We start from the raw sequence: 24,178 nt of genomic DNA on the forward strand, positions 1-24,178 counted from the left end.
TACCTTGAATGTTTCGATCATGTCCCCTCTCAATCTCCTCTGTTCGAGGGAGAAGAGGCCCAGTTTCTCTAATCTTTCACTGTATGGCAGCTCCTCCAACCCCTTAACCATATTAGTCACTCTTCTCTGGACTCTTTCGAGTAGTACCGTACCCTTCTTCATGTACGGCGACCAGTGATGGATGCAGTACTCCAGGTGCATATATTATTGTTCTTCATAAGGAATCTTTAGCACTAGATTTAGCAAAACAATATATCCCAATTCGTGATGGTCTTCCAGGACAGGATTGGGAACCACTGCCTTAGCCAGTCAGCCAAAGAATATTGGTGGTGACAGCTATGTCGTACAAATAGCCAGTCATTAGCCAATCTGCTAAGAAGAAAAAGACTGGGATATTTAACAGGCGCTAGAAGGCTATCTCCTGGTTAGCCAGCATAGTGATATTTTAGCTAGCTAGGAGCTATTCATGACAGGCTAAATACCACTGAATATTGGGTAGAATTTATTTGGTTCGATTGACCACAAGATTGTTTTAGGAGGTAACCATAAGCAAAAAACAAGTTGATTAAATTCAAGCTGTTAATATTATTCCTTCCCATTTTCCCACTTGTATCTGTTTTCCCCATGCTTTATATTTGTTTTCCATATGTAATCTTAGCACCCTTGAACAAGAAAGATAATGTACATAATCTAAACCACAGTTCTTCAACCGCCGGTCCGCAGACCGGTGTCGGTCCGCAGGAAATTTTTGCCGGTCCACGCAGGGCCGGCAAGATTGACTCACTTCAACTTCCTGCTGGTCCACGCAGGGCTGGCAAAATCAACATCTGAAGCGTGCGCTGGGCTGGAGAGATCTTGGGGAGCCTCCAACAGTGGCTTTCTCCCCTCTCTGTAGCTCTCCTTTACTTCCCAGCGCAGCGATTCACGAAGGCAGCCTCGGGGCTTTTGCTGAGTCGCGGCTGCCTCTGATGATGCAACTTCCTCTTTCCTCAGAGGCGGCGCGACCCAACAAAGGACCCGAGGCTGCCTTCGTGAATCGCTGCACTGGGAAGTAAGAAGAGCTGCTGGGAGGGGAGAAAACCACTATCAGAGTCTGGGAAGCTGCTGAGCAGGGCAAAAAAGGGACAGCTGCTACTGGAGAGGGAGAAGGAGAGATGCTGCTGGGAGTCGAGGAGGGAAAGGAATCTGGGAAGCTGCTGGGCAAGGAAAAAAAGGGAAAGCTGCTACTGGAGAGGGAAAAAGAGAGATGCTGCTGGGAGGGGAGGAGGGAAAGGAATCTGGGAAGCTGCTGGGCAAGGAAAAAAAGGGACAGCTGCTACTGGAGAGGGAGAAGGAGAGATGCTGCTGGGAGGGGAGGGAAGAGAATTACTGCTGGACAGAAGGAGAAGGGAAGGGAGAATGAAAAAAGGAAGGAAACAGCTGGCAGAGAGATTAGAGGAGGGGAAGGGGAGACACAGGCATGAGAAAGTAGAGAGATTGATGATAGGAAGGGGTCAGCAGAAAAATAAGCAGAGAGGGACAACGATGATAGATCTGGTGTAGGAGAGATAAAAATGAAGAGAGCAGTGAAGCTGGAATGAATCATGTAAAAAGGAGAGAGGGGGCACAAGCTGGATGGAATGGGGAGAGGGGCATAGAAAGAAGACAGATACCATATGGAAGGGGGAGAGGACAGACAGTGGATGGAAGGGGCAGATGCTGGATTAAAGAGACAGAGAGGGCAGACGCTGGAAGGAAGAGAGTGAAAAGAAGATTGAAAGCAGAAACCAGAGATGACAAAAAGGTAGAAAAAAATAATTTTATTTCTATTTTGTGATTATAATATATCAGATTTGAAATATATATCCTGCTAGAGCTGGTGTTAGACATAACTGGGGACTGCAAAGCCCAGGCAGTGCTTCTTTAGCTTCCAGCTGGCTTAGGGCGCTCTCTGACCAGGGGGCAGTTGCCCTAGTTGCACTCCCCTAAAACTATTCCTGTCATGTGTGACTGCAGTATTCTGTTAGCATGATATTTCTGTGTAGCATTCTGTAATAATTTGGCTTGTTCAGTTTTCTTGATAGTAGAGGGGATATATGTGAAGGGGAGGGGAGACAGGGGTTTTGTTGATCCTGCTCTGAATTATTTGTATTTATAAAATGACAATTGTACAGAATATTGTTTCTTTTTATACTTTAATAAAATACATTCAATATAAAATCATAACTGAGGCTTGTGTGGATGGGATCAGATGATTTGTGGGGACCGACTCGCGGAGATGGGGCGGAAACGGGGTTTTTAAATTTTAGTCCTAGTAGTTTGCCAGTCCACAAAATAATTATTTTTTTTCTGCCGGTCCATGGGTGTAAAAAGGTTGAAGAACACTGATCTAAATTATATTGCACAAGTGAACAAAAGCAGACAAAAAAGAACACATGCATATTCCCCAGACAGTTCACAACTGAAGGAATTATTATAACAGAAAATCCCAGATATAGGATGATAAAATTCTAGAAAAACAAGAGAAAAATTACATTTGCATGATTTTTTTAATCTCCTATAATGTAAATGAAAAAGATACAAAAAAGGGCAACCAAAATTGATTGAACTCCTTTCATTTGAGGAAGGCCTGAAGAGGATAGGTATCTTCAGCTTGGAAAAGAGACAGCTGGAAGTAGAGGAGGGATATAATAAAACTAAAAAAAATTCTGCCTGTAGTAGAATGGATAAATTTTGAAAGTACAAGGACTAGGGCAGGGGTAGGCAATTCTGGTCCTCGAGAGCCGGAGCCAGGTCAAGTTTTCAGGATATCCACAATAGATATACATGAGATAGATTTGCATCTCAAGGAAGCAGTGCATGCAAATCCATCTCATACATATTCATGTGGATATCCAGAAAACCTCATCTGGCTCTGGCTCTCGAGGACTGGAATTGCCTATCCTTGGACTAGGGGATACACCATGAAGTTACGTAGTAATACTTTTAAAATAAAGTGGAAAAAATATTTTTTCCCCAAGGACAAGCAGGCAGTATATTCTCACATAAGGTAGAGGGTGATGTCGTCTATGAAGCACTGCACAGACATGTACCAAAGTGTACTGTCACTTTAAAACTTTAGCAAGGTCCAAACTACGTGCGCATATATGCCTTCCTGCCGGATGTTGGCTTGCAGAACCTTCTGTTCTTTGTTTTCTACAGAGCGAAGAAGTTGTGTTTTACAAACACACCTTTATGCAATAATTTTTTTCACTTTAGGTGCCTTCCCATTCCATTTTTTCTTTTTTCTTTTGTTTTATTTAAATTTTCTCTTCAATTTTCATGGGGGATTTATGGGCCTTCGGGTGGCTTTCTGCCCTTATGATTAAGTCTTTGATTAATATCAGCGATCTTCCATCAATGTCCTGACACCTAGTAGATTCAAGATGTGTACTTGTTGTGTAACAGAACTATTTCAGATTCAGACCCTCACAACTGGTGTGTGCAACTGGGGTGTGGTCCTGAGCTTTGGGATTTTTTTGTAATCTCTGTAGTCGTATGCAAAAGAGGGCTCTAAAGGCTCATCAAATTCAATTTGAAAAGCTTTATGGGTCTACCTCTACCATGTCTGCAGGTCCATTACCAGCCAAAGTGTCTCTTCTATTGACATCAACACTGGTATCTAGCTCTCATCTGCTTGTTCTTTGTAGAAGGGGCTCTGGCTCTTCTGCGCAGTAGACCTCAGAAGACCTCCAGAAAAAAATCTAAGAAGCATTGACACTGACCTTCTAGATCAGGGGTGCCCAAAAGGTCGATCGCGAAGGTAACGCAAGTCGATCGGTGAGCCCATCCCAGGCTCCGTGATAGACTCGTGTTGCCTTTGCGTTCTACCTGCATCCCGACACCGTAAACAGGATGCAAAAGCTCCAGGCCGATCAGCCTTCCTCTTCCCAATGTCAATTCTGACATTGGAGAGGAAGTTCCAGGCCAGCCAATCGCTGCCTGGCTGGCATGGAACTTCCTCTTCGATATCAGAATTGACGTCGGGGAGAGGAATGCTGATCAGCCTGACACTTCTGCGTTGGGAAGCAGGGAGAGCGTGGGTGGCTTGGAGGCCTGTTCCCCAATGGCGGCAGCAGTGGCTTGGAAGAGGGTAGGGTGACAGAAAGAAAAGGGGCAGGCAGGGTGACAGAAAGAAAGAAAGGGAAACAGAAAGAAAGGGGGCAGGGAGAAAGAAAGAAAGGGGAGGGGGCAGGGAGAGAGGAAGAAAAAGTTGGGGGAGAGAATGAGGTTTGGAGGAGAGGAAGCATACAGGAGGCTGAAGGAAGGGAAGAAATATTGGATGCACAGTCAGAAGAAGAAAGTACAACCAGAGACTCATGAAATCACCAGACAACAAAGGTAGGAAAAATGTTTTTATTTTCAATTTAGTGATCAAAATGTGTCCGTTTTGAGAATTTATATCTGCTGTCTATATTTTGCACTATGGCCCCCTTTTACTAAACCACAATAGCAGTTTTTAGCGCAGAGAGCCTATGAGCGTTGAGAGCAGCATGGGACATTCAGCACAGCTCCCTGTGCTAAAAACTGCTATCACAGTTTATTAAAAAGGGAGGGGGGGTATATTTGTCTATTTTTGTATAGTTGTTACTGAGGTGACATTGCATAGAGTCATCTGCCTTGACCTCTTTGAAAAATCCTGGAATATAAATGATTATTAACATTTTCTCTGCGTACAGTGTGCTTTGTGTTTTGTTTTGTTTTTTTAAATTTTATTGTTGGTAGATCATTTTGACTTGGTCATTTTGAAAGTAGCTCACAAGCCCAAAAAGTGTGGGCACCCCTGTTCCAGATGAACTTCTACCTCTTCACCGTCTTCAACTTCTCAGAAGTGTTGATGGTTGGCACACTCTTCATCACTACGGGTGCTTTCTCTGGCTGGGCGTTCCCCTTCATCTAAGTCTCTGACGCTTCAACATCAACCTGAGCTGATCTTCAGCGGATGACCACCAGAGGGCATCCGCTGAAGATCAGAGGAGGGAAGTTTCAAGGAGACTCCAGAAAGTACTTCTTCACCGAAAGAGTGGTGGATCAGTGGAACAAACTCCCACTGCAGGTTGTTGAAGCCAGCAGCGTGAAGGATTTTAAGAGTAAATGGGATGCTCACGTGGGATCTTTAAGGGAGTAAATTCGGGAGCGAATTCTTTGGAATGGGCAGACTTGGTGGGCTATAGCCCTTTTCTACCACTATGTTTCTATGTACCTTTGACTACATTACATAACATAACTTTATTCTTCTATACCGCCATAATCGGATGATTTCTAGGTGGTTTACACTGAAGAAAGGTGGACAATCGGCAAAATACAAGATAGTATAAAAAAGCAGAATATTTCTTAAAAGTACAGTACAAACTTTTACTTAACATACAATTCATTGATAACGGCACCTTCCCTGCAGGACCAGATTGAAATTCTATTGCACAGGAATTGGAATACTTTCTACAGTCCAGGACACTGATCCTTCAATGCAGTATGCCTCAGCCCAGCCTGACACACTACAGCCAGAGGCTGCTTTGCAGCCTTCACATCCTCGACGTCATAATTCAGCACTTGAACATCGACCTACATCCAAGTGTCAAGTTTCCACATCTTGACGTTGAGCCTCTTCCTGATAACATTCACCTCATACCTCTCGCCCAGGCATACTTCTTGCTCTTTGTCTCCATCAAGGCACTCTCAACACCTCTCTGACACAGTCTCAACGCTTTTCATGACGCTCTCCTTGGTATTCTATAACCCATTCTACAAGACCAAAGTAACAGGAGAACTACCTCCACAGGTTAAAGAACACACTAGTACAGTGAAGGTAACCAAAAGGCGCTGAGAAGCTTTATTATTTAAACTCAAAGGAGTCAACATGAATGTGTTTCAACCCAATGTCCTGCTTAAGGAGTCTCTCTGATTTTTTTATTATATAATAATAAAAGCACTTCAGCTTTGCACTGGTACCTTGCTGTACAAGTATTAAAGTTGGCTTGGAAAAGAAACAACGGTTCAATTTCCTGTTTTTCCTTCTCGTACTCGGACAAAAGATGCCAGAAGAGTGGACCTTTCCAATTCCCTATCCACTGTGGAGTGGTCTAATTGTTAGTGCAATGGGTTAAGAATCATGGGAACCAGGTTTGATTCTCACTGCAGCTACTCGTGACCCTGGGCAAGTCACTTATCTTCCACTGCCCCAGGTACAGAAACTTAGATTGTGAGCCTCTTATGGACAAAGAAAATAACCTGTATATAATATGTAAACTGCTTTGGTTGTACTACAGTAAGGTGGTATATCAAATGCATTATCCTTACCCTTTGATATATATTCATTATTAGACATTTGAAGTTGTACTTTGAGGTCTCTTAGTGCAGTGTTCCATAAGGAGGCATACTAGCCGGGAGTGCCCTGAGGCCTGGGTTGAGAGTCGCTTTCTATATGAATAACTGGTTGCAGTGACCAAATAGCCAGCTCATTGCTGTGGGTGCTACAGGGCTCTGGGTGTTCTATATGATGTCTCTTTAGAGCTCAGTTGCTGTGACTTATTTCATGCCAAATCCAGTCTACAACAGTATAGATCAGTTTCATTTTAGTTTCCATTTAGTTGTTTGAGGATATGTTCTCTATTGTCTGACTCTGTAGATTTTTAAATTTTGCATTTTATTGTGCTTTTATGTAATGTTTGACTTTGGCCTTAAGCACCAGATGAGAGAAATGCTGTTGTGGTACCAATTTAGTTTTTTACTTTATTTGTTAAGACAACTTTCTTTGCCTGCATTATGGGACCATTCTTCTTCTTTGTACTTGCTCTAATTGTACTATGTTCAAGTGTATTATCACTTGGAAGCCAACAGTAGCAAATACATTTGCCATCTTTCTATTTAATGGTTGGGGAAAAAAGTAAATATTTATTAAGAAGTGGAATAACTACACAGGAGACTTCCAAAGAAAGTGTTTTAATAGGAACGTGATATAGTGATCCCTGCCAAACTCTTCCTGCACATTGCAGATCATATAACATAATGAGTAATTAAAAAAAAGAACAATATATACTCAAATATAAACTGAGATACAATTCCCCCCCCCCCTTTTTATTTTTTTTTAGGGAAAATGGTAACTCAAATATAAACTGAAGGTTTATATTCTATCATTTCTCCCCTGTAGTGCCCTGTTCATGACAGAAGAGCGGGACTTGGGTGTGATTGTATATGATGATCTTAAGGTGGCCAAACAGGTTGAAAAGGTGATGGCAAAAGCTAGAAGGATGATAGGGTGCAAAGGACGAGGTATGGACAGTAGGAAAAGAAGTATTGATATGTGGTCTTTGTCATAAGAAGTATGGGGACAGACTTAAAGATCTCAATCTGTATACTTTGGAGGAAAGGCGAGAGAGGGGAGATATGATAAGACACATTTAAATACCTATGTGATGTAAATGTGCATGAGTCGAGTCTCTTTCATTTGAAAGGAAGCTCTGGAATGAAGTTAGGATGAAGTTATGAGGTGATAGGCTCAGAAGTAATCTAAGGAAATACTTTTTTACAGGGAGGGTGGTAGATGCATGGAACAATTTCCCAGAAGAGGTGATGGAGACAGAGATGTGTCTGAATTCAAGAAAGTCTGGGATAGGCATGTGGGATCTCTTAGAGAGAGGAAGAGATAATGGTTACTGCTGATGGGCCGTTTGGCCTTTATCTGTCATCATGTTTCTATCACCCTCCTTTTCCAGTAGTCTTACCCCTCAGCTACTGCTATAAGCTCCCAGAACCAGCTGCTATGGTCCCTAAACCAGTTGCTACGGTCAGCACATACCCACATCCATGCCTGCACCCCAACCCCCACTGGGACATCATCTAGTGCTCTCTTCCATCCTCCCTGGGAGCCTCACAAGACTGTGACTGGATGTCTCGGCGGCCATTTGTACTGTAGAGAAAGAATGGGTAGGAGCGAGTGGGAATTGCTTTTTTCCCCAATGCACTGCTAAACCACCAGAAATCCATAGTAGGCCTAGGGGATGTTACTGTCACTTGGGAGTGAAGGAGAGAGCACCAACTGATGATCTGGTGGGGGTTGGAATACGGGTAGGGGTGTGAGCATGTTCTGACTGTGGCAGCAAAAGTCTGCCAGTTTGAGGGAGCTTGCAGCGGTGGCAGAGGGGAAAGACTCAAATATAAACAGAGACACCCCCCCTTTTTTGGGCCCTAAAATCTCATTTTATATTAGAGTATGTATGGTAATTGAAGATGGAGGAGACGAATCCTTGTGAAGGTGGCATACCTAAACTCTAGACAACTGCTGCCATAGCACTACTTAATGCATTTCCAATGCAATTTTCATTTTTGTCATCAATTATTCTTTTTAGAGTCTGGCACACAGATGAAGGTACAGAATCATGACTTCTACTATAATGCCTTATATCTGATACACATGCCGCTGCAGTGTTATAGGAAAGGGTGTTGTCTATTAAAAGCTGTGTGGGAGAGCTGTTCTGTTAGCTGCCTAGGTACAGTGCAAATAAGGATATAGGATTACTCAAATAATAATTAAAAAAAAACCTCGGGGAATTCTACAACTTAATTTTAACTCTTTGTAGTAAGGTGTTTGGCAATCTTTCTTCCATTTTGGTTTGTTTGTTTTTTTAATACCTTGTGTGAGGACACATTCCTTCTTGACTCTTTACCCTACAGTGCTTTAACTTTGTATGTTTACTAAACCACCATAAGCAGTTAGTGTGGGTGTTAACATTTACTGTTAGCTTTAACCTGTGCTAATGGCTATGGCACACTAAACCAGCCAATGTATAAAAAGTCCTACTTTAACTGTTCAGCACAGGTTGGAATGAGATCCAGGCAGGTTATGGGTAGAGATAGAGGCTGTGTCTGGTCTTGACCAAAAGAAAAAGGATGCTCCCCAACCCTCCCGATGCCATCCTTAGTGTCCTCAGTCAAAGTCCCGAACGCCAATTCAAGCCCTCGGTAGTCAGATACCCCAAGTGAAACCCTGCATCAATTGCCTTAATCTGGTAGATCGAAACTCCCCTCCCCCCCCCCAGTGTTAGTATTGCAAAACTACAACTAGAGTTCAAAGCCACCATTTTACTAATCAGGCAGGGATATTCCTGGATAAGTCCCAGGGAAGTCAGTGGTGGGGGGACTTCACCTGGGGAGACCTTGACTGGGAAGAACGGATCAAAGATTGGGACTATTTTCTGGGAAGGGATTGATGATAGGGTGTTTCGATTGGGGGTTGGGGAGGTTTGAGATCAGGGGCATTATTCTTATCTGGGGAGGGATGTTATAATATATGGGGAAAAAAAACTCTCCTGCAAATCTATTTTTCTCTTTCTGCTTTCTCTTAAACATTGGCCTCTACTGTTCACTTCTTTGGTATTGTATCATATTTTTAACTTACTTTTATTATTGTAAAATTCTTCTGTAATCGGTAACTTGGACTAGATGTATTCCTATTTGGCCTTTGTTTGTTTGTTATGTGGTTTGCTCGCAATAAAGATGATGATATATTTTTTTAAAAGATTCACCATGGTGGCCCCACATTTTGATTCTATTGCATTACAAGCAGCATTTCCCACAGCCCTTCTCTCATGTTTTCCACTCCCTCCTCGGTATCATCAGCCTGAGTGAGAGTGGTTCTTTAACTTGCAAACATTTGTACACAGCCTGTGCTCTTTCATAAGACAGGGACGACGAGGGCAACCTATTAATATAATGGTGGCGCTCCTGATTTGCTTACACATCTCTAGTTCAGCAGCAGGAGCTTTGATTTATAAAAACAGAATAAGCTAAATATTAGAGTACTAAGGCTTATATGGATGCTGCGGGGATGGTGACGGGGCGGTGAATGGGATGACAGTGGCGGTGACGGGGCGGTGAAGGGAACGGCGGTGATGGGGCGGTGCAGAGGATGGTGGGCCGGGGACGGGGTGGTGACGGGGACAGATTTTTCCCCCGTGTTATTCTCTACTTTAAACTTCAAAATTTTAGCAGTGTAGATGACACACACACAGCACCTGGGATATACAGGTCCCTTCCATTTTCAGCTCTGGGCTGTCTTAGACATGAAATGGGATTAATCTGTGATAGGAGTCCTACTTGCTGTTTTGAAACTAATTCTCCTTTCAGCCATCTGGAACCATCTGCATCTTCTAAAGACAGGAGCAGTCCTCTGTCATTTTCTGCCCTGCTGGCACCGTTTTGAAAATTATAACACAACCACACTCTCAAAATGTTTTGCAGCACAGCAAACACACATACCACAAATGCTACGGAATGAATCACAAAATGATCTCCCAAGACACTGAACAGCACAGGGATTAGCTAGCAATTGATAAATAGGCTTAATATTCTGAAAATTATCACGAGGTAGGAAAAAGCCTCATATCCCCTCCTCTAACCAGGGCTGTGGAGTCGGTAGATAAATGTTCCGACTCCAACTCCTCAGTTTTTGTACTTCAGACTCCGACTCCAGGTACCCGAAATTTCCTCCGACTCAGACTCCTCGACTCCGACTCCACAGCACTGGTTAATTTTCAGATCGTTAAAATGGAATGTCAAGTTGAGAGAAATGAGCATTTTTGACACCATCTTCTTTTTGCTTTTAATCAAGGTTCTAAGGCCGCAGAAGCTGCTTGCAACATTTGTGCTGTGTATATAGTGGGTGCTACAGCTGAAAGAATCGCTCGTGATTGGTATGCCAAGTTCAAAAATGGAGTCGGTAGATAAATGTTCCGACTCCCACTCCTCAGTTTTTTGTACTTCTGACTCCGACTCCAGGTACCCGAAATTTCCTCCGACTCCGACTCCACAGCCCTGCCTCCAACCCAACAATATATTAAAATTGCAGATAAATAGGAGGCTTTATAGGGGTAAATATAATCACTGGCATAAAAAAACCTCCTCTTATAATATTTCACTAGACAAAAAGCCTTGTGCAATGCAATGAATCCCTGAGTTGTCCACAATGCATTAAGAGACTTGAAAACAATTTAACATCTAGTGCTTAAATGTTCTCATTAGGACAATGCTAGTTGTGTCGAGAAGAGATATCCCACATGTCAACGATGGCCAGCGTTTTGCCTCAAAAGAGCTGCCTCGGGATGTACAGGTAATGAAACTCTTAGTGAAGCTCCGAGTCAAAAAACATGGCGGCTTCTCAGATGCTTTGACATTTTGAAAATAGCAGTGGGAAAGGAGCAACAGAAGATGAGTATTGAATTAAGGGGGGTGTTTGTGAGGGGGGGGAGAGTTCAGAGAAAGTCCAGGAGCATGAAAAGACAGGAGAAAAGAATTCTGTAATGAAGGATTTTGTGTTAAATGGTGGCCAAAATTAAACAAAATGAAAAACAAGTGGCATTCATTTTTATTGTTTAAAAAATAGAATAGGACAAACAGTGTCTTCAAATGACTGAATGTGAACATCCCTAATGAACTGTTTGATACTGTGATGAAACAGTCCTAAGAACATCTGAAAATACTCGCATAGTGGAAGAGAAACTAGATTACTCTATAGCTGTGGTCTCAAACTCACGGCCCGGGGGCCACATGCGGCCCACCAGGTACTATTTTGAGGCCCTCAGTATGTTTATCAAAATCACAAAAGTAAAATAAAACAGTTTCTTGATCATATGTCTCTTTAGCTATAAATGACAATATTATTAAGACTTAGCCAAAAGGAAAAATTTATAAACTACAAAGAGTTTTACCTCATGCAAAACTGTCATTAACTGTCAATAAGACATTAACTATTTATTTTTTTTCTGATGCCCTCCAAGTACCTACAAATCTAAAATGTGGCCCTGCAAAGGGTTTGAGTTTGAGACCACTGCTCTATAGCAACTTAAGAATAAACTTTGGGCTATTACACTTGCTAAACCGCTAACGCGCCTTCATAAAACATAGAAACATAGAAGATAATGGCAGATAAGGGCCATAGCCCATCAGGTCTGCCCACTCTACTGACCCACCCCCAAGTCTACTCTCCTAGGGATTCCACTCCTGGTGACAGGTTCCCTTGGCTTAACCCTCTAAGGGATCCCACATGAGCATCCCATTTGCTCTTAAATTCTTGCACGCTGTTTGCCTCGATCACCTGCACCGGGAGCTCGTTCCAAGGATCAACCACTCTCTCGGTGAAGAAATATTTCCTGGTGTCGCCATGAAATTTCCCGCTCCTGAGTTTGAGCGGATGCCCTCTTGTGGCTGAGGGTCCTTTGAGAAAGAGAATCTCTTCTTCCATCTCGATACGGCCGGTAATATACTTAAACGTCTCGATCGTGTCTCCCTTTAACATAAAGGTAAATTATGATGAGCATTGAAAAAAAAAAAAAAATAGCAACACTACAGAAAGATTTCCTGATGGAATAAAACTGTTAACACATGAAAGAATATACATATCTAGAGCATTGAATCACAGAAAATGGGGAAAATGTACATTAAAAAACCCCCCAAAACAACACAACTTAAGGAAAAAAATAGATTTAGGACTCATTAAACCCCCCCCAAAAAAGTTGAGATCCTAAATTTTTGTGAATAAGGGCTCCTAAATTTGTGCCCTATTTTCAGCCAAACTTAGGAGCCTAAATATATTTGTGAGGATCCCTGTGTTACAGCTGGGTATAACAAGGGAACCATCCTTATATTTAAATTTAGGAGTTCAATGAAATTTCAAGTACAAATTTCAGCACTCAGCTCTAGTAGTTTTTTTTAGGCCAATTTAGGAACATATGGCCTTTGAATATTGGGACCTTAAATTTTAAACTAAAGAAAATAATTTTTACCACCTCTTTTACAAAGCTGCGCTAGTGGCTGCTGCAGGGCAACAGCCCTGAAGCCCTTTAAATCTCTATTGGCTTCGGGGCCGTTACCGCAGCGGCCTGCGCTAAACAGCTTTGTAAAAGATGCCCTTAGAAATGCAAAATATGCCAGATAAAGGCAAAGATCATCTTTCTGGTGGGGTATGAAAGAGAAAAATGGTCCTTAAGTGGCATTGAAAAGGATTTGGATTTAGCTCATGGTTATTCATTTGCAGCTCATGATGAGTTATATTCAGGTACAGTAGATATTTTACTGTCTCCATTGGCTTACAATTTGTTTTTACCTGAGGCAATTAACGGTTAAGTGATTTGCCCAAAATCACAAGTAGAAACAATTGGATTTGAACCTGACTTACCTGGTTCTCAGTCTGCTGCTCTAACTATTGTGTTTCTCCTCTTCTTTCTCATTAAAAAAAGCAGGCTTCCCTGGGCAGGAATGAAACCTGGGCCATGATAATGAGAGAACCAAATCATGCCACCAAGTATTTCATATGTGATGTGTTCAAAATAGTTGGAACATGCTGATATCAAATGAGAGTGCAGAAAATGATAAGTGAAAGATCGAGTGAAAGTGGAAGTAAGATATATTGGTTGTGTATTTGGAGGCTCTGGTGGCCCCTTATTAGACCCATCATCTAGTACAGTGTTTCTCAGCCTATTCAAGCCAAGTACCCCCCTAAGCCTAACAAATACCAACTGAGTTCCCCTAAGCTCCGCCCCTAACCCACCCAAACTCCACTCCTGATTCCACCCCCATAATAATAATACTAATTGTAATGTAATTTCTTCCATCCATTTTTCACATACACACAATATAATCTTGTTAATACATAAGGGTAATCCAAAATTTTTTTTAAAAACCCACAAAGCACTGTATGCAGAGAAAATCTTAATTATCATTTTATATTCGGGTTTTTTTCCAAAGAGGTCAAAGGCTTTAAAATATGAATTGTTGCATTGTCACTTCAATAACAACTATAGAAAAATAGACAAATCTAGTGCAACATGATATAAATTTTCAAAACTGACACATTTTGATCACTAAATTGAAAATAAAATCATTTTTCCTACCTTTGTTGTCTGATGATTTCATGAGTCTCTGGTTGCACTTCCTTCTGACTGTGCATCCAATTTCTTTCTTTTTCCTCTCCTCTCCTCCAGACTTCATTCCATTCCCCAACCAACATCTCTCTCTGTTCCTTCATGAGTCCAACATTTCTTCCTCTCTCATCCCCCAGATCATGTGCAACATTTTTCACCACTGCCCACAAGCCCTAGGTCCATTTTTCCTTCTATCACCCCTCTCCAACACCATGCTACATCTCTCCCTCCCCCTTAAATCTATCCCTCTTCCCCACCATATCTAATATTTCTCCTCTCATCCTCTACCTTTCTCCCTTCATTCCCTCTATGCCCAATTTTTCTCTTTCTTCCTTTCCCTCTCATTCACACACTGATGCCCAACAATCCTCCCTTTCTATTCCCTCCCTCCTGTTCTGCTAGTGCCCCCTTCTTCTCTCCATTATGTGTCCAATGTTCATGCCCCTCTTTCTCTGTCGAGTTTGTGCCCACTGCCTTCCAGCCTTTGTACTTCTTCCTTCCTTCCTTCCTTCCCCAAAGCTGAAGCCAGCCTTCCCCCAACCTCAGTTCTGAAGCCGCCACCACCGATTTCCTCCCTGCCACCCGATATCTACATCCACTCCCCCCCCCCCCGGTCTACCGCTGCCACAACCCTACACGCTCCATCTAATCATCCCCCACCGCTGCAGCCACAACTCTGGGTAAGGAAGGGCTAGTCGCATGCAGCGATTGCATGCTGCTGGCCTACAAGCCTTCCCCCCAATGTCAATTCTGTTGTCAGAGAGAAGGTTCCAGGCCAGCCAATCGCTGCATGTAAAGCCCAAAACTTTCTCTCCAACATCAGAATTAACATTGGGAGTGGGTGGGTGGTGTTGGGGGGGGGGGGGTAAGGCTTGTGGCTGGCGGCATGCAATTGCTGCACGCGCCTGGCCCTTCCTTGCTCAGAATTGTGGTGGCAGATGATTAGATGGAGCATGTCGGGTGCGGCAGTGGTGGACTGGGGGGGTATTGATGTAGATATCGGATGGCAGGGAGGAATCGGCAGCAACTTCATATAGGCAGGGAGAGATCCCGGGCGGTGGTCAGCCCACGTACTCCCTAGGGCAGGGGTAGGCAATTCCGGTCCTTGAGAGCCAGCGCCAGGTCAGGCTTTTAGGATATCCATAATGAATATGTATGAGATGGATTTGCATGCACTGTCTCCTTGAGATGCAAATCTATCTCATTCATATTTATTATGGATATCCTGAAAACCTGACCTGGCTCTGGCTCTCGAGGACTGGAATTGCCTATCCCTGCCCTAGGGTACGTGTACCGCAGGTTGAGAAACACTGATCTAGTACAGGAGGGTCTAATAAGGGAAAAGCAGGGAGCAGTATGAGGCAACAAAATTAAGAGATCAAGATGTGGAAAATTGACAAAACAAGAGCACTGAATGCAGAGAAAATTAACCAACCTTTGTACTTAAAGAGTGCATACGATCATGATGAAATATAAAGAAAATATTTTTCTCTCCTTGCTTTCCTTGCTTTGTGATATAATGAAAGGAACAGTATTTATGTGGTGGATTTCTGAGATACAGTACCTATATAATGTGCAGCCTCACTTATTTCTCTCTGAAGAGGCTTCAAACCCCTTTCCCTTTACTGCCAGAAGTTGCTTGCTGTTTTAGTACAATATAAATAATTCAACATAGTTAAGTACCACTGGCTCATGGGTATCGTACAAGAATGAAAAATGTACTGCTAAGAAGCTGAACTGAAGTGAAAAGAATTGGTAAGGCCAATAGAAAAATAAGGGACAGAGTGAATAGGAAAATAGGAAGGAGTCTTTTTTATAAAGTTCACCTGAATTTAAAATTCACTTCTACTTTACATAAAACAAAATTTCATTATTCGTCTTGCTTTGTGTGAGTTCATTCATCACAGCATACCCTAGATGTAAAAGCTTCCTTCAGCCGTGAAATTGCAAATGAAGGAAAGGCTGGTGTAGTCTGAAAAGCTCGTTGAGATACCCCAACTAACAAGGAATCTAGTCTGAGCCTGCAAAATATTGAAAAATAAGACCTTGGATTGGGGGAAGGTGAGAAGTCTTCAGGCAGCTGAAGACTGATGAATCAAAGCTGAGATTCTAGTGTCAACTTTGAGCTAGAGGTCCAAAAAAACCAGAAGAAACCCAAACCACCTTCTCTTGAAACATCTGATTGTTCTTGTTTGCCATTTCTAGTGTTGGGAATGGGGGGGGAATCTAGTATCCCCCTAAATGTATATGTTGTGAATTATCCTTTATCCTACTTTCTACCACTGATAAGGTTGCTGTGAGAGGGTAGCTATAAAGTGCTATAAAGGAACAGATTTTTTTTTTTTTTTGATGATCTAGAATGCATTGATCCCCAGTCAGGCTTGAAGCCTATCCAAAATGAAGATGGATAAAATAAATCTGCATGTGCTGGAGCCTCAGTTTATGGAAATGTTTCTCATGTGGATAACCTGAAAAGCGACTGCATGGAAGAGCAGCAGAACAGATTTGGGAAGCCTTAATGTAATCCATGTTCAGCTCTAATTATCTAGAACAACTTTAAATACTTTATTCATTGTTGGCTAGGAGGAACCTGGGGCTTGTTTTGTTGGCCAGATGATAATTAGGGAGGTTGAAATGTGCTGAATCTGGATATAAAATAGATGTGGTGAATGGAATGGACTTGATATTGAAATAAAGCTGACTATCTAAATTTAGGCCTTTAAATTAGGCACCTAGATATCTGCTCAGTTTTTGTCTAAACTTAATGGCATAAGTTTTCAGCTGACAATTCATCTAATTTAATTTAGGAGCTTAAAAGTTACACTTATAAATTTAGGCCTGCCATTCGTTTTCCTAATTATGAACCTAGTGCTGAAAATCATGATACACTCCTAAGGGCTCCTTTTACAAAGATGCGCTAGAGTTTTTATCGCACGCACCGGATTAGCGCATGCTATAGCGTGCGCTAGCCGAATATCTACTGTCTGCTCAAAAGAAGGCGGTAGCGGCTAGTGCGTGCGGCAATTTAGCACGTGCTATTCTGCGCGTTAAGCCCCTAGCACACCTTCGTAAAAGGAGCCCTAAGTCTTCCCTCCATTTTTGTCCCCCGTTGCCACCCAATTTTTATGCTTAATAAGTTTTACTAACTTGTGTTAGGTACTAATATATAATTAATGCAGCTTAAAAAGGCATACTGTGAGATGTGCTCAGGTATGCTGTGGTAACTACCAATTAGCATGCACTATTCTAGTACCTGAAGTACTGTAGTACTTGAAGTTTGGAGGGTGGCTAATGTTATGCCAACTTTTTAAAAGGGCTCCAGGGGAGATCGGGAAATTACAGACCGGTAAGCCTCACTTCAGTGCCGGGCAAAATGGTAGAAACAATTATACAAAAATAAAATTGTAGAACACGTTGACAAACATGATTTAATGAGACAGAATCAGCATGGGTTCAGCTGAGGGAGGATCTTACCTCACCAATTTGCTTGATTTCTTTGAAGATGTGAATAAACATGTGGATAAAGGTAAGCCAGTTGATATAGTGTATCTAGATTTTCAGAAGCTTTTGATAAAGTTCCTCACGAGAGGCTCCTGAGAAAATTACCCCCTCTTTTACGAAACTGCGATAGCAATTCCTAGTGTGGGGAGCCGCGCTGGCAGGTGCTGCTACCGATGCTCATAGGAACTCGATGAGCATTGGAAGCAGCGCGGGTCATTCAGCGCGGCTCCCCGCGCTAGAAACTGCTATCGTAGTTTCGTAAAAGGAGACCTTAAAGTGTCATGGGATAAGTGGCAAAGTTCAGTTGTGGATTAGGAATTGGTTATCGGATAGAAAACAGAGGGTAGGGATAAATGGTTATTTTTCTCAATGGAGGAGAGTAAACAGTGGAGTGCTACAGGGGTCTGTACTAGGACCGGTGTTATTTAACTTATTTATAAATGTTCTGCAAATTGGAACAAAGAGGGAGGTGATTAAATTTGCAGATGACACTAAACTGTTGAAAGTTGTTAAAACGCATGTGGATTGTGAAAAATTGCAGGCGGACCTTAAGGAAATTGGAAGACTGGGCGTCCAAATTGCAGATGAAATTTTAATGTGGACAAATGCAAAGTGATGCACATTGGGAAGAATAAGCTGAATCACAGTTACATGATGCTAGGGTCCACCATGGGGGTTGGTGCCTAACAAAAGGATCTGGGTATCATCGTAGACAATATGATGAAACTTTTTCCCCAATGTACAGCGGCGGCCAAAAAAGCAAACAGGATGCTAGGAATTATTTAAAAAGGGATGTTTAAAAAAACAAAGAATGTTATAATGCCCCTGTATCGCTCCATGTTGCGACCTCATCTGGAGTATTGCGTTCAGTTCTGGTCTCCTTTTCTAAAGAAAGATATAGTGGCACTAGAAAAGGTTCAAAGAAGAACGACCAAAATGATAAAGGGGCTGGAACTCCTCTTGTATGAGGAAAGACTAAAATGGTTAGGGTTCTTCAGCATGGAAAAGAGACGGCTGAGGGGAGATATGATTGAAGTCTACAAAATCCTGAGTGGAATAGATTGGGTACAAGTGGATTGATTTTTCACTCCGTCAAAAATTACAAAGACTAGGGGCACTCTGAAGTTACAGGGAAATACTTTTAAAACCAATAAGAGGAAATTTTTTTTCACTCGGAAAATAGTTGAGCTCTGGAACACATTGCTAGAGGTTGTGTTAAGAGTGGATAGCGTAGCTGGTTTTAAGAAAGGTTTGGACAAGTTCCTGGAGGAAAAGTCTATAGTCTGTTATTGAGAAAGACATGGGGGAAGCCACTGCTTGCCCTGTAACGGTAGCATGGAATATTGCTAGTCCTTGGGTTTTGGCCAGGTACTAGTGACCTGGCTTGACCACTGTGCGAATGGGCTACTGGGCTTGATGGACCATTGGTCTGACCCAGTAAGGCTATTCTTATGTTCTTATGTCATGTTCACTTAAAAAAATTATTTATTAGGAGGAAACGTGTCATAGGTAGAGAATAAGCTTTCCTGCACTAAACAATGCATTCGCATTAGTACATGCTAACTGATTAGCACAAGATTACTGCATGGGTTATTACAGTCTACAAAATGGGTAACAGTAAATGCTAACATGGTAATTGTTGTGTTGGGTTTTTTTTTGGCTGCATGCTAATGGTCATTAATAGACACCCCCCCCCCCCCGTGAAAATCAGCTATTTTATGGCTGAAGTAAAAATGGCCATACAAGGGCGCACATTAAGGTCACTTTTTGCCCAACTAGGAGTTAGTGAAATTTTAAGTATAAATTTAGGAATGAGTCCTATTACATTTTCAAAGATTCTATTTTAGGAGTATAACTCTCAAAGTTAGGGGTATAAATCATTTGAGATGGAGGTCAAATATTTTTTTATAATGCTGTATCAATATTTGAACACCACAGCCAGCATCTTTAAAAAATGTCAGCTATGATGTTTAAAGTACTATACGGTCTAGCCCCTAAATACATAACTGACCTTTTCTCCTTCTCAGCCAACAGACATAAGAGAAGCTCACATTTGAACTTCGTTTCCCCCCCAGAGGATGTAAACTCAAAAGACACCATCAACACCCTTTCTCACATCAAGCAGCATTATGGGGTAAAGATCTAGAACAGTTGCTTACGCCTACTACTTATGGGGAATTTAGGAAATACCTAAAAACATATCTGTTCTTGAAATATCTAGACAGCTGACCCATACAACTCTATCTCTTCAATAACGGTTCCCTTGAGCTGTTAACACTATCTTTCACCTCTGTTAAGTTCAATCAATTTGTACCATCGTTTAATCTTTGTAAACCACATAGAACTTCACGGTCCTGTGATATATAAACTGTTATTATTATTATTATTATTAAATATTAATATTCAGGCCTGCACACCACTGTTATGTGTAGCATAGTGATTAGAGCTACAGCCTCAGCACCCTGAGGTTGTGGGTTCAAATCCCGCTCTAATCTGTGTGATTCTGTGCAAGTCACAATCCTCCATTGCCTCGGGTACATTAATCAGATAGACTGTAAGCCCACCAGGACAGATATGGTGTGTGAGCAGTATATAAACCCCCCATTCCTTTCCTTTCTCTTACCCAAACCTTGAACAGATTACTTGACCATTCCATGCTGTACCTTGAAGGGACCCTGAAATGAGATGCTGGTAGAATTTGCTTGGAATGTTTTGGGGCCAGTATATAGAATCCAAGGCTGAATCATTGAGGCCAGTCCTGTGGAAAGTACCTTGGAATCATAGTTTGGCCTATTGACTGCCATTTCCGATGTCTCTTACACACACAGACACATTAACATAAATATATTTATATTGCAAGACTTTTCAAAGTACATTGTATTTAGGAATCATAAGCAAGATCATATGATGTATTCCAAAATGAACATTTGTTCAGTATCTTTTGCAGTACTGTAGTTTGATTCTGCTGCTGAAAATTCTTCAGCCTGCCTCTATAGTTCAGGCTGCATTGCAGTGTTCCTGCACTAGAGACTACAGCTTGAATTTCTTGTCTAGCAGGGCTTGCAAGATTCAGGCATGCTGCAGGGTTTCTTAGTTCTGGGAGAGATATGGGATTGATATTGTTGCCACTACAGAGATCCCTGACAGCTAATAAGTGGGATGTGTATTAAATAGCATGTATTTGGTTCATTAAAGTACCTTAATGCTTGCTTTGGTTGAATATATTTGTTATGTTTATATGGTCTTGAGTTTTTTTGCATTGTTTAATATTATGTAGTTTCTTTTCTTCTGTTCTATTTTTTGGAATTGTAAACCACTTGGATTTCATTTGAAAGATGGTATATCAAATGTTTAATAAACTCAACTCAACTCATTAAATGGATTTTGCACACTATGAGGGTGTGAATGGTGTAACGACAGAAGTCTCCAAGACCACTCTCACTGGTGGTCAGTTAAAACTCCTTACAGTAGGTGGCATTAAATGGCCAAGTCAGAGGGGCAGGGCTCAGGCCAAGTTGGTGTTAAATGCCCTGAGTTAGAGTAGAACAAGAGCGTTCCCAAGGACAGAGGTCTCTTGAGGGCAAGGATTTTCACAAGGTGATCTGGCTTAGGCTATAGTACCTGGCAGAGATCCAGGGAACAACCTTAAACCTTGTATGCTGAGTGAAGCTGAGCTTATACTTGAAGAAATTCCTGGATAGGCAGAATCCTTAGTTGCTGAACTGTGGTTGTGAGTAATGAAGACACTGAATATGGAAAAAGTAGCCATGCCAGAGGTGGACTAATGAAAATGAGATTGTGTTTTAGAGACTTCCTTAAAGCGTATGCACCTGTGAGGAAACAGGCTTTACTGGAAGGCAAAATTGACAACATTGAAATCTGTGTCTTTGCCTGGAAGAGCAGGAACAAGGACTGGCTTTAAGGCATGTATCAGCTGAGGAGGCACTGACTCAGGATATCAAAGCTCAAGGGTGTTAAGTCTGCCTCACTATCTCATACTTCACGGTAAGAGTGTCCTGCTCTGCTGTTACCACTGTGTTCTCTTCATTGCTGCCACTGGCAAAGCCATAGGTTTAAGCATGAGAACAGGTACTTCTCTCATGAGAAAATTATAGAGCATCATGGGATAGGAGGCAATGTTCTGTTGTGGATTAGGAATTTGGTTATTGGACAGAAAAAAGAAGGTAGGGTTAAATGGCCATTTTTCTTAATTGAGGAGAGTCATAGGGATTTGTACTGGGACCATTGTTTAACAAAATTTATAAATGATCTGGAAATCAGAAAGACAAGTGAGGTGATTAAATTTGCAGATGACACAAAATTATTCAAAGTTGTTAAAACACATATGCCCTGTGTGTAGCAGTGGCCAAAAAAAAAAAGCAAACAGGATGTTAAAAATTTTCAGGACAGGGATAGTAAATACAGTGTTCTCCCCAGGGCCTTTTAGCCGGGCGCACCGCCATCCTTCTGCTGCCGCTGATACTCCTTCCCGGGCTGACTCTCCGCCGAAAATTTTATTTGACGCCTGCCTTTTTTTTTTTTTGCCAGCATACTTTTACTTGCTTCGGGCCTTCTTCATTGCTGGGTCCTGCCTACTTTGTTTCTGCGAAGGCATGACCCGGCAGCGAGGAAGGCCCCAGATCCAGTAGTCAACTGGGTTTAGGTCTGGTGAATTTGCAGGTCAGAGGTCTGGACCAATGAAGTCTGGGGTCTTCTGCCTGATGTTCTGGGGCATTGTCCTGTTGAAAGATAGTCTCCCAACATGTGATGGATTTCTGGAAACAGCTTCTGCGACAAGAGGACATCTTGGTAGTATGCACCATTGATCTTAACCCCATGATCAATGAAGAACAGATCTGTGACTCCGAGTTTCAAGATTGTGACTGAGACCATGACTGATTGGCTGAAGGTTGGGTGGGTCCATTGTAGGCGTGTGGCATACTTCACTGTTGTTCAAGGCATGTAGTGGCAATCATTATGTAGGTTAATCGGTGGAGCTACTGTAAATATATTTTAATCTGTAAACCAGATGAAACTGATGCTTTGCTCTGGGTACTTGATCTAAAGCTGCTTGCACTGCTTCCAATGTGTATCTGTTGTGTAAAGTTAATTCTTGGGCATGATGCTTTAATTTCAGATAGTCATGAATTATCCTAGTTGTCTGGCTTATTCCTGCTTCTCTTACAATTTGGTGAGATGTTTGGTGTGTTTACAGTGTGTCCTGGCTCAGTACAAGATCATGTACAACGTCAATGTGCTCTTGTGTGTGAATCTAGCATGATTGTCCACTGTCTGGCTTATGATCCACAGTGCCCGTTGCGTGGATCTTGCATAACAGCATATCAAGGCTGGTTTTTTTTCCAACCCTTCTGTGGGAACTCTTTTAACAAATCGTCGACTGCTGTAAGCTTTTTATCAGTACCAAGTTCTTTATCAGAATTCAGTCTTCTGCAGTGAGAACCATTTTGATCCAGAGACTGTTTACAAACTATTGTTTGCTTCTGCAAGTATTCCATAGCAACAATTCATTATCACAAGATAGTGTTGCGGTGCAGTGGGAAATATTTACAACATTTGACATCAACTTCATTCAGGACACGTTATGTGGAGGATACGACAAAAAACATTTTGGTGTGGGTTATTTTTTCAGTTTACAGTGTATATGTGAACTCCACTGAAATACTTATATATACCTTTTCACCAATTAACCAGGAACCTCAAGTCAATTGCTTCTAATTCTCCCCTCCCCCAAAGGAGTCGGCTGCAAGCACATATTTAACTCTCTATTCACCTACCTTGGCACTAAGATTTGGAAAATTCTCCCAAGGCTAATCAAGACAGAACCAGATTATCTCAAATTTTGTAAGAAACTAAGGTCACTTCTTTAAAAGCATATAAGTACTAAATCCATTGACTGTACCTCTTACCAATTCATTATTGATCTAATTCTCCAGCCTGTCCTGAAAACTTTCACTATGCATTTCTCTGTCTTGTTTTCTTACTTATTCTGCTCATGTTGTGATTCTCTAAACTTGTAAATTCCCTTGAACCTATTTAGGCAAAGCACAACCTAGAAATTGCAAATTAGATTAGAAATAATATAGAGCATCAGAAATTGTCATTCTGGTCATACCAAAGGTCTATCTAGCCCAGTATCCTGTTTCCAAAAGTGGCCAAGCCAGGATCTCAAATAGATTCTATGCTGCTTATCCTCAGAAATAAACTGGATATTATATATTATGTTCTTATGTTTTTATGCTACTTAATGGCTTGTGGACTTTGCTCTAGGAACTTCTCCAAATCATTTTAAAACCCAGATATGCTAACTGCTTTTACAACCGAGCTTACCGTATTTTTCTCTCCATAAGATGCGCCCTAGATTTAGAGTAGGAAAACAAGAAAAAAAAACCATTCTGACCCAAATTGTGTACTAATATATGCCAGGCTCTGCACCCAGACTCTCTCACTCCCTGCCAGGCTCTGCTCCCAGCCCCTCTCACTCTCTGCCAGGCTCTGCACTCTGTTCCTTTCATTTTTTTATATACACACAATACACACAGCAGATATAAATTCTCAAAACTGACACATTTTGATCACTAAATTGAAAACAAAATCATTTTTCCTACCTTTGTTGTCTGGTGATTTCATGAGTCTCCTTCCTTCCTTTCTTTACTCAAGCCCAACAATTGTCCCTTTCTATTCCCTCCCTCCCATATCCCAAGTTTGTACCCCCTCCCTTTCGCTGC

The 24,178-nt window shown here is 41.8% G+C and overlaps 1 protein-coding gene across 1 annotated transcript in view; it reads left to right on the top strand.

The window, feature by feature from the left end:
* Positions 1 to 24,178, top strand: part of NPDC1 (neural proliferation, differentiation and control 1) — a 348,849-nt gene that overhangs the window by 16,772 nt on the left and 307,899 nt on the right. The gene's annotated exons all lie outside the window — the stretch shown is intronic.

This window comes from Geotrypetes seraphini, chromosome 10 (genome assembly GCF_902459505.1).
Source record: "Geotrypetes seraphini chromosome 10, aGeoSer1.1, whole genome shotgun sequence".
NCBI lineage: Eukaryota > Metazoa > Chordata > Amphibia > Gymnophiona > Dermophiidae > Geotrypetes > Geotrypetes seraphini.